An 18,220-nucleotide genomic window follows, 5' to 3' on the forward strand; every position below is an offset into this window, starting at 1 on the left:
GGATGTCTCTGTACATTTCTGCATTCATCTTTCCTTCAATCCTGACTAGTTTCCCAGTTCCTGCCGCTGAAAAACATCTCCACAGCATGATGCTGCCACCACCATGTTTCACTGTAGGGATGGTATTGGCCAGGTGATGAGCTGTGACTGGTGTTCTGCAAACTATTGTTGGCATTCATGCCAAAGAGTTCGATCTTTGTCTCATCAGACCAGAGAATTTAGTTTCGCATGGTCTGAGAGTCTTTCAGGTGCCTTTTGCCAAACTCCAGGCGGGCTGCCATGTGCCTTTTACTAAGGAGTGGCTTCCGTCTGGCCTCTCTACCACACAGGCCTGATTGGTGGGGTGCTGCAGCAATGGCCGTCCTTCTGGAAGGTTTTCCTCTCTCCACAGAGGAACCCTGGAGCTCTCAGAGTGACCATTGGGTTATTGGTCACCTCCCTGACTAAAGCCCTTCTCCCCCGATCATTCAGTTTAGAGGGACGGCCAGCTCTAGGAAGAGTCCTGGTGGTTCCAAACTTCTTCCATTTACGGATGATGGAGGTCACTGTGCTCATTGGGACCTTTAAAGCAGCAGCATTTTTTTCTGTGCCTCGAGACAATCCTGTCTCGGAGGTCTACAGACAATTCCTTTGACTTCATGCTTGTTTTGTGGTCTGACATGCACTGTTAACTGTGGGACCTTATATAAACAGGTGTATGCCTTTCCAAATCATGTCCAAACAACTGAATTTACCACAGGTGGACTCCAATTAAGCTGTAGAAACACCTCAAGGATGATCAGTGGAAACAGAATGCGCCTGAGCTCAATTTTTAAGCTTGATCGCAAAGGCTGTGAATACTTATGTAAAAGTGATTTCTTAGTTTTTTTTTTTTTTTTATAAATTTGCAAAAATCTCTAACAAACTTTTTTTTTAAGTTGTCATTATGGGGTTTTATGTGTAGAATTGTAAGGAAAATATTTAATCCATTTTGGAATAAGGCTGTAACATAGCAAAATGTGGAAAAAGTGAAGCGCTGTGAATACTTTCCGTATGCACTGTTACGCAGACACAACATAGACAAAGTCTAGATAGGCAGTTTTTCACAGTCTACTGTCATTCAGTCCCATCCTGATTTTACTGACAAGAAATGATGCGATTTCTATGTTGGCATCAGCAGACCACAGTACACTCCACCAGTTCCTATACAGTTCACAACAGCTCTTTATATACACAAATTATAAAGTTTTCAGAAGACACGTGACAGCCATTCAAAAGAAAAACGAAGCATTCAAGTCAAGACATGTTCTTGTGTGACAGTTTTTATCAGACTATTGGAGCAGCATGTTCTTTTATGAATTCATGCATCATGTTGCCATGAGACCAAACCTCTCGTCGTCTGACTCAAACAAATGTCTGACTCAAACAGGGCTGCCATTTTTAACTGTGAGTCGTCAGTGACCCGCTGTGGGGCTGAGTAGCTAAAGAGACCTGCTGCTCCCTCTCCTACTCTCTCCTACTCTCTCTTTCTCTCTCCTGCTCACTGTCTATCTCTCTCTCTATCCCTCTACTTGTCTCCCTCTCCCCTTCTCCCTGTCTCTCACTTTCTCTGCCTTCCACTCTCCCTTCTCTGTGTCTTTGTCCCTCTCTCCTTATTTCTAACTTTCTCCCTCTCTTCCTCTCCCTGTCTTTGTCCCTCGCTCGCTCGCTCTCCCTCCCTCCCTCTCCCTTGCTCCCTCTCCCTCCCTCTTTCTCTCCCTCTCGCGGCCCCAGCAACATCTCTACCCCAACCCCCACCTCCGAGCACAGCAGAGCCAGCATGTAGACAAACCGCAGGCACACACTAAAACACAGAGAGGCACACGCACACACACACACACACACACACACGCGCGTACACAAGTACACACACACACACGCGTGCACACACACACACACGCGTGCACACACACACACACACACACACACACACACACACACACACACGCACACACACTGTCTCTCTAGTCACTCTTCACAGGCTGAGGTGGAGTCTCACACACACAGCAGCAGCAGCAGCTACAGCAGCAGAGGCAAGATCTCTGGACCACACACATCACACACATGTGCACACACGTACACAGACACACACACACACACACACACACAGGCACACACACACACACACAGACACACACACACACACGCTAACCCACATACCATATACAGCACACAAACTCACACAAAGAAGTAGTCATTACCTTGCTATTGACACACACACATACTCGCACACACGCACGCACACACACACACACACACACACACACACACACACACACATATTTCTGTAGTGACATAACTCTCCCACACCCAGCCCTCTTTCACATTAGCACCAGCTCTGTCTCACTCACACACACCTTCACACACTTTAAAACCCTGTTCACACTGCACGCCTGGACACACACACACACACACACACACACACACACACACACACATATGCACACAGAGAGAGAGAGAGAGGAGAGAGAGAGAGAGAGAGAGAGAGAGAGAGAGAGAGAGAGAGAGAACGCACCCATAAAGTCTGCAGCTTTGGCCCTTCTTGTTGACACACACTCAATGCCTTCGTTTCTCACATTCGCACAAAAACATACACTCAGGCACCCTGAGAGAGCCACTTTGTCACAACGATAAACACTCCCATACCATCCCAGACACACAGAGAATGTCTTCCCTAGATTGATTTGCAAGTTGGCATATCTACCAGCAGGGTCGGCGCTTCTCTCCCTAAAGGTGGCCATGGTGCCAAAACCTGTCACCCATCATGTCCTTCCAAGTGTGTGGCGCACGCTGATGGTGGAACCAGAGATACCCACAGCCCGGGCAAAACCACGCGCAAGAACGTTTGCCAGCATGTTCTCTTTGATGGGCGGCATGAGATCTGAAACTTGTTGATCTTGGAGCAGGACGGTATAAGCTCTGAGAGCCACGTTATCAGAGGACCAGCGACGCCGTCACTCTTGGCTCTCATCCACAGGCCAATATGCCTCCCTCCACAGATGTCGCACCAGGCAGGGTGAGGGCATTCTGATTACATGGCCCACCAATCAGTGCTGACGCCACGCCAAGTTTGCCACCATGTTTGTGGTGTGAGCACTCAAGAGGGATGTCTGTGTTTCAGGATGATGCAACCCCGTGCTGGAAGAACGTAATGCAGGATACCGGGCTTCCGAGATGCTGGATAAATCATACACATGGCAGAGAGAGCAGGACTCTTGCTTTCTGAGCAGCAATAGAATTTCATTCATGAATGAAATAACTGACCAGAGATTTAAAGAAATGTCGCTTTGCATGTTGGTGCCTGATTTACACCATATTGTAATGAATGAACCTCAGACTCAAATGCAGCGAGCAAGTTAATTTAATAAGGTTCAGGTAGCAGGTCAGAAGTCCAATAAACAATCCAAGGGAGAATCCAAAGAGTAATCCAAGGTCAGGCAAACAGGTCAAAAACGAGAGTTCAGAATCAAACAGTAGGCTAGGCTATACAGGCTTAGTAGAGTCACAAACAACAATACCTCACGTTGGTGTGAGGTGCTTCAAGTGAATATAAAGGGTGAGGTTAATTAGTGATTATTCCCAGGTGTAGCTATAACTCCAGGGAAGCTGTGCAGGGCTGAAGTGGGCGTGTCTGTTGTGAACGTGCTGATTTGAAGTTACCTATAATAACTACCAGTGAGCCGCAATCTCCTGCGCAGCATGGCGCAGCGCTTCAGCTTCACTTCACTACAAGGCATATGAAGTGCGTCCAAAATCACCCATTCTTCTCTGTTGAACTCCTTGAGAAGTAGGTTACTCATCACACATGTGTCACATGAAAGAGCCTTTTCTCAGCTTTTAAACGGTGCTGGCTAGCCACTATTTGCTGTGATACACAGTTCACGAGAAAAATAACTTCAAGAGATTTAATAATTATTCTCTGCGCCCATCTCTACATCCATTCGTCTCGGTGGAATATAGGCCTACACACTAACACATGTTGCAGTGACAAACAATATATCAGAATAAACAGCAGACCTTACCGAACACAGAGGTGTAATGCATTCCCATGTATAGTTAGCTGTTCCAGAGTAATCCGGTTTTGAAATAAATTGTAGCAAAATTCAACATGGTCTTTCGGCTTTAAGCATTTCTTAAAACTGAGCTGTGCTTACATCGCCTATAGATATCTGTAAATATTAGAATCAGAGAATATACAGGCAGCTCACGGTTAAGAGTTTGTCAATGTAGCCTTAATGATTTCTTTTCACAAAATGCTAAGCATGCATGTATTTAAGTTTCTTAAAACTGAGCTGTGCTTAACCTGTTGAGGAGTACGGTCACAAATATGTGATTAGAATGTTTGCGAACCGAGAGTTCCACATTATGATGTTACAATTACCCTCAGAGATTTTCCCCATAGACTGCATAAGGAACACTGAAACTATAGATTGTTTGCGTAGAATTCTAGAAGGAACCAGGAAAATAATTCACTCCTCAACAGGTTAAATAGGTCAATGCATGATTTCATAACAGACCAAATAGAAAATAAATGTTAAATGTTAAATATAGCCTACATATCTGTACATATTAAAATCAGATTATGTAGGCTACACAGTATAGTTAGATCAAGTTGGACAGTAACACATTTCAATCATGGATATAGTAGTTGGACAGTAGCACATCATTTTAATCATTTTATATATCTATAGTTGCTGGTGAAAGAGTTGAGGGGGGGGGGTTAGTGGGTAGTGTCCCCACCAAAGCTCAGACCAAACCTACATGTCTACAACCTATATGTCTTACACATATATTGGTCAGTCACAAACAAATACCACTCTAAAGGCACAATATCTAGACAAGGGGAAAAGTGCTGTGAGAATCATGTTCTTTGATTTCTCAAGTGCTTTTAACACCATCCAACCCCTCAGACTGGGAGACAAGCTCTTGCAGATGGGTGTGGACGCTCACCTGGTAACCTGGATTACAGACTACCTGACCGAGCGACCACAGTTCGTCAGACTGAAGAACTGTCTCTGACACTGTGATCAGCAGCACCGGAGCGCCACAGGGAACTGTGCTATCTCCAGTCCTGTTCACCCTGTACACATCTGACTTCTGCTACAACACCGAGTCATGCCACATGCAGAAGTTTTCTGACAATACTGCAATTGTGGGGTGTATCAGGGACGAGCAAGAGGAGGAGTACAGGAGCCTGGTGGAGGACTTTGAGCAATGGTGCAAACTCAATCACCTTCAACTCAACACTTCAAAGACCAAGGAGATGGTGGTGGATTTCCGCAGGTCTAAGCCCGCTCTGCTACCAGTCTCCATTGATGGGGTCAATGTGGAGGTGGTAAGCACCTACAAGTATCTGGGTCTCCACCTGGACAATAAACTGGACTGTGCAGCCAACACTGACGCACTCTACAAGAAAGGGCAGAGCAGGCTGTACTTCCTGAGGAGGCTGCGGTCCTTCAATGTGTGCAGCAAGCTCCTCAGGATGTTCTAGCAGTCTGTTGTGGCCAGCGTCCTCTTCTATGCAGTGGTATGCTGGGGAGGAAGCACAAAGAAGAAGGATGCTGGGCGACTTGACAGGCTGGTAAGGAAGGCTGGCTCTGTAGTGGGAGCTGAACTGGAGTGCATCACTTCAATATCTGACAAAATGACCCTGAACAAACTGATCAACATCTTGGACAATGAATGCCATCCACTCTACAGCACTATTAAAAAGCAAAAGAGCTTGATCAGCTGGAGACTTCGCTCACTGCCATGCACAACTGAATGGCTGAGGAAGTCATTTGTCCCCAGGGCCATTGAACTATTTAATGCTTCACTAAAGGGAAGAGGAGAGATAGACTTCTCTGCTTAGTCTGTCTGCCTCTCCACCCTCTCCATGTTTGAGTACTGACTGCCCACTACTGCTTTACTACTGTTTTACTACTGTTTTACTAATGTCCACAGCCTAATGTTTTTACTACTGTTTTCCTGCTACACTGTTTTTCATGCTATATTAGCACACATGATCAATGGCTTCTGCTACAATACTGAATGGCTGTAACCCTATTACCTCAACCTGTTCTTGCACTGACATAGTTTTTTATAGTTTTTTATATTACCTTGTCTACATTATACTTTACTCTCCTATTTGTCCATATTATTTATGCTGGTCTCTAGACCTTATTATAGCACTGTTGCACTGTTGGACTAATGTTGGACTACTTTTTGCACCTTCACCATGACACTCACTCTCTTGAGCACCTTACCATACACACAGAACTACAGGACTACTGTTGGACTACCTTTGCACCTTCACCATGACATTCACTCTCTTTAGCACCTCACCATGCACACAGAACTACAGGCCCTGTCACTACAAGCGTCTCATGCTTGATCACCCTCAAGCACACTGGATTTTTTACATTTAATTGGGGGCCAAGCAGCGAAGCTGCGAGGACCTCATTGTGTTTCTACGTTTTCCTATTATTATTATTATATGCAATGGAAGTCAATGGCAGCCCATAGAACCGTCTGGTAAAAAGTTGGGAAATTTGGCACACTAATTGGGGACGGTCCCATGATTCATGTCACCAAGTTTCATGTCGGCAACTCGAACCCTCTAGCGCCACCAACAGGCCAAAGTTGGAAGTGTGTTCACTCATGTAACTTTTGACCCGTAGGTCCGATTTTCAAGTATGGTATCGTTGGAATCCTTGGACCAAGCCTATGACGTAATTTTCCGCCATGATGGATTTTCCGCCATTTTGGATTTCATCAAAAACACTTAGGGCCCTATTTTAATGGTCTGAAACGGAAGTGTCTTCACGCAAAACGCAAGTGACTTTGTGGGCGGATCTTGGGCGCTGATGCTATTTTACCAGAGGGATATTGACTGTTGCGCCCGACGCAAATCTAAAATGGGGTGGTCTGAAGTAGCTACATTAATCATGGGTGTGGTTTGGGCGTAACGTGCAATAAACCAATCAGAGCGTCATCTCACATTCCCTTTAACAACAGGCACGCTTGTTCCATAGCTGATTGCTATTATGGTGGCGTATTTGCCAGGCGCAGCCAGGAGCGTTCACAGCGCTATAATCACTGTTCAGTTGGGAACAGTTAGCTATTGATTTTTCATCTTGACAAAATGTAATACAGAATTGTCACAAAGACATACTTTCCGATGTTTTGGGATCGATCATTCTCACTGAATCACAAGGTTATGAATGCATGGTGATATATTTGCAATGTACAATGTAATCTAACATTACCTCTCTATAGACAATGCATATCTTCCGTCAGTTAATCTCTTCTCTCCCGTGCTGCCGCTGGGGCATTTGGGTTAAATGGCATCGGCATGCAGTTAAACATCACGTCTCCTTAAGTCCTCTAACATTTCCTAATTTATGTCAACACATCAGTGATTCGAATGTGTACGCTACATTTATGCCTTATTTTTTCACATGGACACCACACTGATTTCCCTCGAGTGGTAATATTTTTCTTTGAAATTATGTATGGTTTACAGAAATGGGAACTACATTGTATAGATGAGAGGAGCTAAGTGTGCGTTGCGCAGCACAGGCGGCCAAGCAAGGGCTTCGTTTAAGTTGACCTAACTTTCAACTCTGCACAGTATCCCATTAACTGCGTGACAGTAGACTATTTACAATATTTTCTGTAAAGCAGAGTTTGTAAACACATTATCATCAACTTAATTCACGCACAACATTTATTTGAGCAGGAGAGAGAATAACAATGAATGGAGGCAGCAACTACAGAAATTGTACAGAAATTGTAACCATACTTGCTGCTTTCTTGTACTATCTGTTGCTGGTTAACAGCACATGAAAAGCTGATTTAAGCTAATTCACTAACTCAAGACTTCAAGGCCATCATGGATATAAAACGTTTTTTGAAAATAACGAAAGGATGGAGGGGACATAGGAAAGCTTGGAGTTATTTCAGATGGGCTACAACAAGGTAGGCAAAATTATGGTGCTTAAAACCTTACACAACGGTAAATTGGAACAAAACGAAATGTAACTTTAGCCTTTATATAGGGCTGAAGCCTATACAGTTGTCCAGATTAATAGGTCGTAATTAGGCGTTGTTGTAAAGATATTGCATGTAGATGTTGTACTTTATAGGCTACTAAATATTTAGGTCACCAATGCACGAACAAAACCGGGAAATGGACAAATATTATCAAGGCTTTGAATGTTTCAGTCTGTGCACGGGGGTGTCTGTAGATTGGTGTGCAACGCATTCATTCATGCAGGCCTGTGGTCCTGCATGCGCCCTTAAAATAGCATCTGCATTTTCGCCACAGACTTTCGACCAGGGAGTTCCTGGTCTGTGGCGGAATTGTTTTCTAAAACTGCAAAATATCAACAGTGAACGTTTGCGCCGGTGTTCCAGTTTAGATGGTGAGCAGGTTAACTTGTGATATTTGCATAAAATCCGAGAATATTCAACAAGACCCTGCCTACTTGTTAACAACGCTTTGCTCTGCCTCCGCCCTTCCAGTGCTGGAGATTCACTTTTCACAAGCCTATGTGCGTGACAAAATATGAAGCAAGATCTTGCCGAAAACATGCGGGAATCGCTATGTATAATGCATGTCTGCTTAAGCATCCACACAAAATGTTGTGCAAACAGGAAATGTGTCAAAGTAAATCAGCGAAGGTTTCACTGAGGCAAAATGTTCCAAGCAGTAAGCACTATCACCACTACGCCAAAGAGAGCAACACTTGTCATTAGTATATTAGACTAGTCTACTAGCTTACTAGCTATCCTGATGTCCAGGTTAACTGGTGATAGCCTATAACATGAGCAAACACAGCGAATGCATGCCTTGAATAATGCAGATTAATTTTGCCTCAGTAATTTTGCATCACAAACAGTAACAAATGACCCCATCAGACGTTGCTCGTTTTTTGTGCAGAAACACACATCGTGATTATAATGCGCAAAAATTATGAAGATCACTTGGGCCTCGAACTGCTGACTAAAATAGCAAGCTAGCAGTAATAGTCCACCCTGCTAACCAATTGCACCACTGGTTATTTTGTATCTATGCAATAGCATGGTGTTCCTAATGAATGTAGGTCTATGTTGTCTTGTGACAGCTTATTTGTCAATCGATCCAGATATTCATTATAGCAAACATCTAGGCTAAGTGAATGTTTTGCAACAGGCTGCTGAACGAGCAGTAAGTAGGCTAAACTATTTTCTAATTTAGGCTACGTGGGAATCTGAAACAGCAACATCTGTCATCAAACTCTCCAGCTACATCAAAGTTTTGTAATATATGCTACCATGATAACCATTTTGTGTTGTCAGATTAGGACCAACAAATTAAATAATATTTAACTCGGTGAAAATAAGTTTCATGTGTTCGCTTCAAATCATTAGACAGCTCACTGCATAACTTCACCGAGACATGACACTAAGTTATGATAATTTTTGCACATGACTGACGTGTTTCATATTATTAACCCCCAAAACGGAATAAAGTGTTAGTGGGACATGCCAGTTTGTTGTACATCAGTTAGGTTTTGGTATGTGAGGCAAAGATGAACCTATTTTGTTGTTTTGAGGCTTGCATATGCCCATGTTAAATTGTGATGGCACCAGTTAACATGGGCGTATATTTTTCACTTATGTTAACCTGTGTTAACTTTGACTAACAGTTCAATATATACATAGAAATCTGGCATCAATTTCAGCAGCTTGTAGTGTAGTGGTATAGATGATGTAGAGGCTAATCCAATCAACTTTCTTGTCCATGCGTGGTTCGAATCCCAGCTAGATCGCTAGTTTTAATTTTTTCCATTCATTCAGTATGTGTCATATTTGTGGATAATGCTTAAACGGACATGTATTAGACATACACTGGTGATGTTTTCAGCGATGTCCGTTATATTGTCTCACTTGAAAACACTTCGTGAAAATGTAGCCTAATATAAACCTGCACTATCGGAGGCAGAGCAGATTAAGAAGTAGGCAGGGTCTTGTTGAATATTCACTGATTTTATGCAAATATCACCAGTTAAACTGCTCACCATCTAAACTGGAACACCGGAACACGCCCCGTCTTTTCGCTGAACCGCCCCCGTGGGCGCAATCGAATTCCCTAATTTACAGGCATGTACCTGTGGAGGGAAAATTCCAATATGCGCTGATTGCAAAATAGGAAAGACAAACGCGCGAGTATACAAAGTCAATTGCGTCGGGACGGAAGATAGAGCCCTTAAAATGTATCAGGGGTCACATACTTTCTCTGATTCCCACCAAATTTTACACAGATCATCTTCAGACCAAGCCTCACAAAAGTTATCACTTTTCGTCTTCGGAAGTATTACCGTTCGCCCGTAACAGCCAATCAAAATTTGCGGCGAAGCCGCCAAACAGGAAGTGAGCTCATATCTCAGCAACCCATTCATCTGTCATAACCAAACTTAGTACATGTACTCAGGACCCAATCAGGGGGACGCTCAAGAAATCTGGTGACCTTTGACCTCTATGGGGCGCTGTAATTAAGAAACATGCCTTTTGGCCTGTAGCTGCTGTTGTGCTTAGAATTAAAATGCACTAGTGGTTTCAGGTAATACTGTTGGAGGTCCTTAGGCCAACCCAGGCCAACTTGTAATGTCATCATAATTGATTCGGCCGCCATATTGGATTTAATCAAAAACATCAAAAAGTTTTCACAGGTCACAAATTTCATCTGATCTTCACCAAAATTGGCACAGACCATCTTCAGACCATAACCTATCAATATATTGCTTTCTGGAACAATTGACAAAAGTAGTCTTCCGTAACAGCCAATCGAAATTGGTGGCGAAGCCGCCAAACAGGAAATAAGCTCATATCTCATCAACCCTACTATGTATCATAACCAAACTTACTACATAGATTCATGACCCCATTAGGAGGACGCTTATTTGGTGACCTTTGACCTGTAGGGGGCGCTGTAATTAGCAATATTGTATTTTGATCTGTAGTTGCTGATGTGTTTTATCGGTCTTTTATTTTTTGATGTGAAACTGATGACAACATGTTCCATCCAGTTCATTCTACTGCGTGCATGCAACAGCAGGGCGGGGTGGGACAGGGTGGGACGGGCAGGGGTGATTAGGTGGGGGGGGGCTGGCTGGCGGAGGCGGAAGCAATACTCAGCCCTGTTTCAGCCCAACAAAGTCAGTTTTGATGTGACACTTGTTGAAAGTGTTGATCGCGGGTGTCTGAGTTCTATCTTGTCGCCGTGGCTACTCCGGCCTATTCTGCTTGGCCCCCTCATTGCTGCTTGCAGCTATATTTTATATAGTATATTTAGTTTTTAGTTTTGTTAGTTTTTCTTATCTCCTACTGTCTCTATTGTACAGTGGAGTTTGGTTATATGTTTATACTTATATTTACAATTTCTGCTGTAAGTGCATGTTGTGTGTGATGTCTGTATGCTATTGAGACCCCCTAAATTTCCCCTTGGGGATCAATAAAGTACAGTATCTATCTATCTATCTATCTATCTATCTATCTATCAATAACCACGTTTACATGGACACTTTTAATCCGATTAGAAATGGAATAAAGTCTCAATCGAAATAGAAATTCTCATATAAACACCTCAATCAGAATAAAAATGCCTGATCTTTACTCTGAATGAAAGAGGTGTAGTATTCCGTTCCTGTTGCAATTGAACAGCCATGTACAGTATACGGTCAATCAGATTGCCTGCAGTAGCTTATCTTCTCAAGAAAAAGTAGGCAACAACGGCAATTCCGATCAAAGATTCTAAAGCACCTGATCTGAATAGAATATACCACATGTAAACAGATGGCACAAATTTTTACCGAAATGACGTTGGTGGTGGTTGAAATGACAAAAAAACTCTCCATGTAAACCCACCTATAACTGGTATAGTCTCTGTACAACTGGTATAGTCTCTGTACACGAATGATACATACTCTTCTTTTTTCTCTTCCTCCATAACAGTATGCCTCATGTATAATTCATGTCATTACATTTACTCATGTGACAAATGAAACGGATGCGTGCTTTATCCCAAACATCCCTAATGCACCCGTATTGCATCCTGGTGTGTTTGGTGTACATTGACGTCCACCCATCAGTTCCTCCATATGGGACCCATGTTGTGGTGCGCTGGCGCGGCCTTCTTTCTTCGGTGCGAGGGCCCACATTAAAGGGGTGATTTGTGACAGTGCTCAGATTAGCGGATGCTAAGATTCTGTTTACTTGGCCCAGGGAAATGTTTGTGGCATACAGAGGAGATGACAGCTTACAGTGGGTTAGGGCCCAGTCAAACCACCATAAACACAGACAGGAACAGACGCCCATACACACATGCGCTCGCGCGTGCACACACACTCACCAACACACACACACTCACTCACTTACTCACACTCACACGTATGCACAAACATGCACAAGCCCATTACTTTCTCTCTCTCTGTCAACATACACACGCACACCCTCACTCTCCTCTCTCTCTCTCACACACACACAAGCTACACACCATTACTCCTCTCACACACATGCACACAGACACACACACATACACACACACACTGGGTTTGTGTGAGTGTTCTATAAAACCACAAACCCCCCTTCCCTCTCTGCAGCCTCTTGGCACAACATCTCCCACATGCCTCCACTCCCTCTTTGTCCTCTACACACATTATATGGTAATTCTGAGCACACACACACACACACACACACACACACACCCACACACACACACACACACAGACACACACACACACACACACACACACACACACACACACACACACACACACATGTTCTCTCTCTCTCTCACACTCACACACACACACACACACACACACGCACACAAGCAAATTGCACATGTGCTCTCTCTCTCTCTCTCTCTCTCTCACACACACACACACACACACACACACACACACACACACACAAGCAAATTGCATATGTGCAAACGCATGGACATTTAAAAACACACTTACATTCGTTGCATGTGATGAGCATATAAAGTAAAAGACAAACATTCACAGATGAGTCCAAAAAATTTGCAAATATACATGCATGCACTTGTACATACACCCACAGACATAAACATACACAGATGCACACAAACATACACACACAAAGTCACACAAACAGACAGACAGACAGACAGACACACACACACACACTGCAGCACGGCCGTTCTGCAGGAGAGTTGGTGTCTGTGCCAGGGAGCAGTGATCTGTAGTGCTCTGGAGCCCTGTAATCCCCAAGCCTTTGCTTTCCTGACACACACACACACACGCACACACACACACACTTTAACTGCTATATGCATCAAACTTAGCATATCACACAGCATGTCTATGTGAAAACATATGTTAAAATGTGAATGTTTAGTTAGCTCTCCGTTTAATTCCTTTCCTACCCCTCTCTCCATTCTATGGGCCACAGTAAAATCCACGCTCTTCAGCCACCAGATGCACATGGAAGCTAGCAGCATTTAATGGTATTTCTCTTGTTTCACTCCTCGAAAACAGACACTGTTCTTCAAGAGGGAATTTATTTTCTGGCTTTTTCTCCAACTGGGTCCCAGTGACCATAAACTCATCCTTAACGTTTATGTGAGCAGTGCTAGGAAGCTCAGGCCTACTCTTCATCTCATCAAAATCGTCCTCCTCAAAAGACTACACTCCCGGCTGGCTTATTCCACACTATTGTATCTCTTTATAATCCTCCTCAGTTTGTGGCCGTGCATCACATAGAATCTCGTAGAAAGACAACTTTTGAATCATCACATTACAGTAAAATGAAGCCGAGAAAGCCAAGAAAAAGGTGACACAAGGGGGCTGTAGTTCTTTTCCCTGGTCCTGCTCCACTACTCTGCATTCATGTCAACCAGTGGTGACTTTGACATTGAGAAACTTGGTCCTTCCTTTATCAGTGGTAATGTTCCTTTATTAGTGGAGATGTTCCTGACTAGGGCATTAAAGATGGCCACAATGCATATGCACAGAAGGCACATAGCATACGCAACTCTGGATCGCTATACTATGCATGCAGCGAGCATCATGATGACCCCAGGAAGATGCTAATGCTACCGAAGCGCTGTCAGCATATTTCACAGGGGCGTTGCTATTGTGCCCGCCTGTCTCTTTTATTAATCAGGTTTGCCTCGGACCTTCATTATGGCATGTCAGGTGTTTGTGTATGTGTTTATATGTGTGTATATGTGCGTGTGCATGTGTGTGTGTATGTGTCTGTGTGTGTGTGTGTGTGTATGCACACATGCATGTGTGTTTCACAACCTCTGCTCTGTGTTACTAATGAGGACAGAGACAACCTGATGAATGAGTGTTAAGGGCTTCTCCTCCCACTCTCTCATTCTCCCTTCCCTTCCTCTCTCTCTTTCCCTCACTCTCTCGCTTCTCTGACTTTCTTCTTTTTCATTCGCTCATCCCACTCTTGTTCTCTTGTCCTCCCCATGCTATTACATGTGCCAACAAGCCTCACTCTATCTTTCACTCTCACTCCCCCCCCCTCTCACTGATCTCTTTAACGACACTGGTGCTGAACTGATTACCATCTCTCTTATCCAGACATAAATAATGAGGATTTGGTTCAATTAGGATCCTCTCCACTGGTAGAAAGGAGTGAAGAGGGTCCTGAGTGGCTGGCGGTAATCCCCACACCTCCCGCCTGGACCTGAGAGTGGATTACACATCGCCGGGCCGCCGGTGATCTCTCGTGTGACCCTGCCAACGATACTCCAGTCACCTCTGCCAGAGATGCCATCTCGGCACAGGTGGATAAGGGAGGAGGGAGGCCAGTTAAAGAGGGGGTTGATGGACACGCTGACGAGAGGATTTTTTTCTCATTTCAGAGAGCACTGTCACATCTTTGGCCATCTCTTTTAGAAGTGTGGGTTTAGTGTGTGATTAAAGGGTAACTCCGGAGTAAAAACAACCTAGGGTCTATTTACGGTAGTTAACAGCTTCAAAATTTTGATTGAGAGCAAAATTACGTTAATTGATAGCGTTTTGAGCAAGACCGTTTATTTGCATTATCATTGGGCTTACAGTGATGCTAACAGGGCAAGGTGCCACGTCGATATTTTATACCACTAACAATGCTCAGAATATAAATACACTTCTGTGTTAGTATGGCTTCCTGGTTGGGTATTGTCAAATCAGCAGGATATCGTCAGATCATGGGTAAGCCCATTCAGTGATAATGCAAATAAACAGTGTTGCTCAAAATGCCACCAATTAATGTAATTTTGCTCTCAATCAAAAGTTTTAAGTTGTTAACTTCCGTAAATAGACCCTAGGTTGTTTTTACTCCGGAATTACACTTAAACCCATTCTTATTTATGCAGTGTAAGTCACTTAAGTATACATAGCAGGTTGTTGTCATTGTCACTGACACTGCAGGATTATTCTTCAATGATCAACTCCCTGTGAGTGTCACCTGTGATTTCATTGCCATTGAAAAACTTGGCTCTTCCTTTGTCAGTGGTAACAAGAGCAAGCCTTGAAAAGAATGATCAGACACAAATGACTCCTGTGATAAAAAAAATAAATGATCCCATGAGAACAACACAAAGGATTTAAAGTACCCTGAGAGTTTCAGAGACAAATTATATTACTGACTGCCATTCATGATGTTATGTTGGTAAATTCGTGGCTAATCTATCATTCAATGGTGCATTAAAATTTCATTCAACTTCTTTCCCATGATCTACATATTAAAAGTCCAATGCCTAAAACTGGAAACACCGGATTATCCTGACTCAACTAAAGGAACATGTTTTCAGCTATAAAGCAAGCACAGTAATCCTTATACATGACTCCTTGAACTGCAGCCACTTCCAAATCCACATTGTCTGAACTGTGCTCTATGTATAGCTCCTATTGGTCAATGCACTCTTGAAAAACAGGAGAAATAAAGAAGGAGCATTTTTGTCGTCTTATTGGCAGCCTTTAATGTTCTCCTACTCCGGTGCTGCCAACCATTCTTTCCACCCTATTCTCTCTCTCTTTCTTTTTCTTTCTCTGCCTCCCTCTCTCATGTGGCCATCTTGTGCTGTGCTTCAGACCTTCTCACCATATGATCCCCATTACGGCTGCTGCTGGCTGGTTGGAGGTGGCCAGAGGGAGGAGAGGGGTTGATGTAAGTGTTAATGAAGACCATTCACAGCGCTCATATCTCTCTCCCTCTCTCTATCCCTCCATTTCCTTCTTTCCTTCTTCCCTCTATCCACTGCTCTTTTCCTTAGGTTCTCCAAGCGTTCCTCCCAAAGTCAAAACAATGAGCTGGAGGGAGATGCAAATTCCTGCAATAAAAACCTACTACCAACTACTCTAGCAGAAGATACCAAATGTATGTGTGTATGTGATAGAAAATGTATGTGTGTGAGATGATGTCTCTGGTTATGTGTTTACCAATACTTTTACCAACTTGTCAATGCTAGGTATCTTTTCATGAGAGTAGGCCCGTGAGTAAAGTACAAGCCCAAGCACTCAGTCATAGTGCTTATATGTGAGTACGACTGGACTGCGTATGATCATCATTCATCGTGAGGAGAGACAGCCCTGCTCATTTGCATACCCTGCCCACCACTCTCGGCCCCCTTATTTAAACGCACGGCTCTTCCCTCAGCCATGTGCTCAGGCTCCCATAGTTCATCACATATGCGGGCCTTGTAATTTAATCATGTAAAAACATAACGTGGGCTGACTAATGACAACGGACTGGCCCAGGCGTGGATGACACCTGCGTGGTGTCCACAGTATGGCCTTCCATCCATCATGGTCTGATGAAGATCTGAGGGGTGTGGGCCTAATTATGCCATGAACAATGCAGTCATTAATAATGCCGTTAAGACATTGGCAGGGGCTTTACCGACGCAAGCCCAGGCATAGCCTACTGACGATCGTCCAAATGAATGGATTAATACCACTGAGTTTGTGGCGTATTATGCCTCCCTACATGCTGTTTTCTACACTGTGTGTGTGTGTGTGTGTGTGTTTCTCACTGGCAGTGATATCAATGATATCATGAAGGTGAACTATACACACAGAAATCTAACCTGTGACATGGTGCTCAGATTTGTTTGTGATCGGTGGTGGTTCTTGTCTCATGGTTGGCTCCCAGAAACCATTCAATAATTTAATGGGAGGTAGGAATAACATTTATTACCTTCTTATGTTCAGACAATTCTCCCCGTAAAATCAAGTCTGCACCCTATTTTATAATTTCCCCCTTATCAGCTAAAGGCTTTTGCTATTTACTTTAAAATGGACTAATTTCTTATTCCAGCGGAGGGAGGAGAGCAGGCTGACTTCAACAGCTGCTTCATGACCCAAAAAACTGTCAGTCTTTCCCTGGAATAAATTGTGGAATGTTCCATTTTTCCATGCGGGGTGTACTTGTACTGATGTAGATCAGGTTTTCTCAACAGTACTCAGAAAAGGTGAAAACCGCGTTGGAATTAATCAGTTTAACGTATTAACTTATCGAACGAATGTCTTTAGCCTGTTAGTTATTTCGTGTGTCGGTAAACATCACATTTAAAATTGGTCCTTCATCATATACCCCCCGCAAGACAGAGCTGAGATACGGGTAGGCACATAGTAGAATCAATTCACAGAGAGGGGAGCTTGAAACCGTCGAGTCATGCCTGTGTGCTGAGTTTGGCGTGTTGGGCAGCCGCGAGCTTACTTTCAGCGTTAGAGCGGTGATGTGTTGTCCATCTCACCTAAGCGGACGGAATCTCAGGCTGCTCCGTATGATTCTAATGATAGAGAGACGATTAGAAATCATGGCAGAATAAGCTGAAGAAAGCTCTGCGCACGTTGTTGCTAATAGATTGAGAGGTATATGGTGTCTTGGTGTGATTGTTGTGTTTTTATTCTGGGTGGTTTGCGTAGTTGTTGGTGCGATGGTGTGGACAGACCGATGACTGCGATTAGGCGACATACGCGCGCGCGCACACATACACACACACACGCACACACACCAGTGGTCTACAGATAGGCTTTTCTTTTTTGCTACTTTTTTGTTTATGTGGTCAGAATGAATAGAACACCATTTTCCATATATATTTCCTCAGGAATAATGCATTAGCTTATGGCTTGGTTAAATTGTTGTATTCTTCACTCCAATCAAATGATTGAGATGTGGCCAGGTGACCAGAAGTTCCTCTCACAGTCGT

At 43.6% G+C, this 18,220-nt stretch overlaps 1 pseudogene; it reads right to left on the minus strand.

The window, feature by feature from the left end:
• Window positions 1-35: 35 nt before the first annotated feature.
• LOC143113058 (uncharacterized) lies at window positions 36-14,799 on the minus strand (annotated as a pseudogene).
• Window positions 14,800-18,220: the final 3,421 nt, after the last annotated feature.

The sequence above is a fragment of the Alosa pseudoharengus genome, unplaced genomic scaffold (genome assembly GCF_046254945.1).
Source record: "Alosa pseudoharengus isolate Yale_2024_CS ecotype anadromous, Long Island Sound unplaced genomic scaffold, YU_APseudo_1.1 YU_APseudo_1.1_scf_11, whole genome shotgun sequence".
Taxonomy (NCBI): Eukaryota; Metazoa; Chordata; class Actinopteri; order Clupeiformes; family Clupeidae; genus Alosa; species Alosa pseudoharengus.